The sequence below is a fragment of the Myotis lucifugus genome, unplaced genomic scaffold (genome assembly GCF_000147115.1).
Source record: "Myotis lucifugus unplaced genomic scaffold, Myoluc2.0 scaffold_50, whole genome shotgun sequence".
NCBI classification, from domain to species: Eukaryota; Metazoa; Chordata; class Mammalia; order Chiroptera; family Vespertilionidae; genus Myotis; species Myotis lucifugus.
This window is the reverse complement of record NW_005871098.1, coordinates 1,885,976-1,890,448: the sequence shown is the minus strand read 5'-3', so window position 1 is coordinate 1,890,448 and position 4,473 is coordinate 1,885,976. Positions and strand designations below refer to the sequence as shown.

General features: G+C 40.0%; 1 pseudogene; it reads right to left on the bottom strand.

The window, feature by feature from the left end:
• Positions 1–3,083: 3,083 nt before the first annotated feature.
• LOC102441922 lies at positions 3,084–3,690 on the bottom strand (annotated as a pseudogene).
• Positions 3,691–4,473: the final 783 nt, after the last annotated feature.

The window sequence follows — 4,473 nt, the reverse complement described above, 5'->3', positions numbered from 1 at the left end:
AATGTGTTTTCTTCTTTATCTCTCTAATTGTATTATTTCCACTCAGCCAGCTTTCTTACAGTTCTGGATGATAGTTGTTCTGTATTTTAGTTGTAATTTTGATGTGGTTGTGGGAGGCAGCAAGTACAAGCGTTTACCTATGCCGCCATCTTTGTTCCTCCTCATTTTTAAATTTTGAGGAAATGCCATACTGTTCTCCACAGTGGCTGTGCTAGTCTGCATTCGCACCAGCAGTGAAAGAGGGTTCCCTTTTCACCACATCCTCTCCAGCACTTATTACTTGTTGATTTGTTGATGATAGCCATCCTGACAGGAGTTAGATGGTACCTCATTGTTGTTTTGATTTGCATCTCTCAGATGATTAGTGACTTTGAGCATGTTTTCATATTTCCCTTGGCCTCCTGTATGTCCTCTTTCAAAAGGTGTCTACTTGGGTTCTTTGCCCATTTTTTGATTGGATTGTTTATCTTCCTTTTGTTAACTTCCCTATAAATTTTGGAGACTGAACCCTTATTGGAGATAACATTGGCAAAAATTTTCTCCCATGCAGTGGGCTTTCTTATTGTTTTGTTGATTTATTTATTTATTTATTTATTTATTTATTATTTATTTTTTTTGCTGTGCAGAAGCTTTTTATTTGGATGTAATCCCATTTGTTTATTTTCTTCTTAGTTTCCATTGCCCTAGGAGTTGTGTTGGTAAAGATATTGCTAAGACAAATGCCTGCTATTTTGGTGCCTGTGGCTTCTTCTAAGATTTTTATAGTATCCCTTCTTATGTTTAAGTCCTTTACCCATTTCAACTTTATTTTGTGTATGGTGTAAGTTGGTGGTCTAGTTTCATTTTTTTCCCCAATACCATTTATTGAAGAGACTGTCTTGACTCCATTGTGCATGTTTCCCTCCTTTGTCAAATTTTAATTGAGCATAACGGCTTGGTCCATTTATGGGTTCTCTGTTCTGTTCCATTGGTTTAGATATCTGTTCTTGTGCCAGAACCAGGTAGTTTTGAGAACAGTGGCTTGGTAATATAGCTTGATATCTGGTATTTTGATCCCTCCCACTTCATTCTTCTTTCTTAGGATTGCTGCAGCTATTTGGGGTCTTTATTTTTTTTTTCCAGATGAATTTTTGCAGAGTTTGTTCTAGGTCTTTGAATTATGCTGTTGGTATTTTAATGGGGATTGCATTGAATCTGTAGATTGCTTTGGGTAGTATTGGACATTTTAATGATGTTGATTCTACCAATCCATGAACACACAATATTCTTCCATTTGTTTCTGTCTTCCTCCATCTCTTTTTTTAGTGTTCTGTAATTTTCTGAGTACAGGTCCTGTACCTCCTTGGTTAAACTTATTCCTAGGTACCTTAATTTTTCTGTTGTGGTGTTAAATTAGATTGTATTTTTGGTTTCTCTTTCTTTGAGTTAATTATTGGTATATAAGAAAGCCATAGATTTCTGGGTGTTAATTTTGTATCCTGCTACATTGCTGAATTCATTTATTAATTCTAGTAGTTTTATGATGGAGTCTTCAGGGTTTTCTAAGTGCAATATCATGTCATCTGTGAATAAGGACAGATTTACTTCTTCTTTTCCAATTTGGATGCCTTTTATTTTTTTATTTTTTTTAATATATTTTATTGATTTTTTTACAGAGAGGAAGGGAGAGAGATAGAGAGTTAGAAACATCGATGAGAGAGAAACATCGATCAGCTGCCTCCTGCACATCTCCTACTGGGGATGTGCCCGCAACCCAGGTACATGCCCTTGACCGGAATCGAACCTGGGACCTTTCAGTCCGCAGGCCGACGCTCAATCCACTGAGCCAAACAGGTTTCGGCTGGATGTCTTTTATTTATTCTTCTTGTCTGATTGCTATGACTAGCACTTCCAGTACTATGTGAAATAAGAGTGGTGAAAGTGGCCATCCCTGTCTTGTTCCTGTTTTTAGGTTAAATGGTTTTAGTTTTTGCTCATTGAGTATGATGTTGGCTGTAGGTTTGTCATATAAGGCTTTTATTACGTTGAGGTATGAGCCCACTAATCCCACTTTGCTGAAAGTTTTTATCAGGAAAGCGTGTTTTTCTGCATCAATTAATATGATTATGTGATTTTTGTCTTTCAACTTGTTTATGTGATGTATCACATTTATTGATTAGCAGATATTGTGCCAGTCTTGCATTCCTGGAATAAATCTCACTTGGTCATGGTGTATGATCTTTCTAATGTAATGCTGGATCCAGTTTGCTAGAATTTTGTTGAGTATTTTAGCATCTATGTTCATCAGGGATATTGGCCTGTAATTCTCTTTCTTTGTAGTGTCTTTATCTGGTTTTAGGATTAGGACTTCATAGAAAGAGCTAGGAAGTGTGTCTTCCTCTTGAATTTTTTGGAATAGTCTGAGAAGGATTGGTTTTATTTCTTTTTTAAATGATTGGTAAAACTCCCCTGTGAAGCCGTCTGGCCCCGGGCTTTTGTTTGCTGGAAGTTTTTTGACGACTGCTTCAATTTCCTCCTTAGTTATCGGCCTGTTGATTTTTTTTTATTCTTCTTGGTTGAGTTTTGGAAGGTTGTATTTTTCTAGGAATATGTCCATTTCTTCTAGGTTGACCAGTGTGTTGTAATAGAGTTGTTCGTAGTGTGTTTTTAGAATGCTTTGTATTTATGTGGGTCTGTTGTTATTTCACCTCTTTCATTTCTTTCTTTTTTAAAAAAAAAAACTATTGATTTCAGAGAGGAAGGGAGAGGGCAGAGATTGAAACATCAATGATGACAGATAATCATTATCAGCTGCCTCCTGCATCCACTGTACTGGGGATGGAGCCTGCATCCTGGGCATGTGCCCTTGACCAGAATTGAACCCAGGACCTTTCAGTCTGCAGGCCAATGCTTCATCCACTGAGCCAAACTGGCTAAGGCTGGTCTCTTTCATTTCTGATTTTATTTGGGTCCTCTCTGTCTGCTTCTTGGTGAGCCTGGCTAGAGGTTCATCAATCTTGTTTATCCTTTCAAAGAACCAGCTCTTGTTTTTATTGATCTTTTGTATTTTTTTTGTCTCTATGTCATTTATTTAATTATTATTATTTTTAAATGCAACATACAAACTTTATTAAACAAAAGTAACAAGTAAAGTCAAACAGGCACTTATATTTAAGAGAAAAAGTTACTAGAAGAAATGTTATCTTAAACACCTTACAGTAACCTACTTGTAGTTGCATTTAACTGAGCTCTGTTGCTGTGAAGAATACAGCTCATGCACAGGTATGGGTGAATGATTTGTACATTTTTCAAGTATTCACTGAATACTACTTATATACACATATACATTAAATTTGAAAAAGATTTAATTGACGAGCCCCAGATATCTTCATTTTTGTTGATCTTTTGGAAGAGGTCATCTAAAGAAAAGAATATGTGGCTCTGGCTCATGAATCATGTAATGAACCCAGCCAAGACTCTGTTGGACACCAAGTCTCCTCCACTCCTCTTCTGACATCAGATGGGTTTTGGGTACTTGTTTGGAAAGTTCTCTGGGTAACATGACATGCCGGTACTCGTAGTGCTCGTCGAAGTACTTGTCTGAGTAGTAGATCTGCTTGTGGGCCATCCTGCCAGCAGAGGAGCACCGCGGAGGGCAGCCATGGGGCGGGAGCAGCGGGCGCAGCGAACCAACCGTCCATGTCCGGCCGAGGAAATGACTCGACTCTATGTCATTATTTCTGATCTGATCTTTATTATTTCCTTCCTTCTGTTTACTCTGGGCTTTTCTTGTTTGTCTTGTTCTTATTAAGTTGTAGAGTTAGATAATTTATTACTAGTTTTTCTTGTTTTTTTGAGGTAGGCCTGTAATGCTATGAACTTCCCTCTCAGGACTGCTTTTGTTGTGTCCCAAAGATTTTGCTTTGTTGTGTGTTCATTTTCATTTGTTTCCAGGAAGTTTTTTATTTCTTTCTTGATCTCGTTGTATCCCAATCATCCTATATTCAAAGCCCAGCGACTGAAATGGCAGAATGACGAGAATGACCAGAGACCAGAATGACCTCAGCCCCTTGCCCCGGCTGGCCCCACCCCCCAGCAGGGACCCCCACTCCAATCGGGGTATGGCCAGCCTGCTAACCTCCTGCGGCCCTTTGCCGAGGCCAGCCCCAGCCCCTAGCAAGGACCCCTACCCCGATTGTGGGCATGGCCAGCCTGAAAACCCCCAGCGGCCCCTCTCCAGGCAGGCCCTGCCCCCCATCGGGGATCTTCACCCTGATCAGGGTTGTGGTCGGCCTGCAAACCACTTGCAGCACCTTGCCTCAGCCAGTCCCACCCCCTGTGGGGACCCCCACCCCATTCCGAGTTCCTCATCAGGGTAGGCCAGCTGGCACCCACCTGTGCACCAGGCCTCTATCCTATGTATAAAAGGATAATATGCAAATTGACCCTAACGCAGAATGATCAGAGTGACCGCTGGACCAGTCACTATGAGGT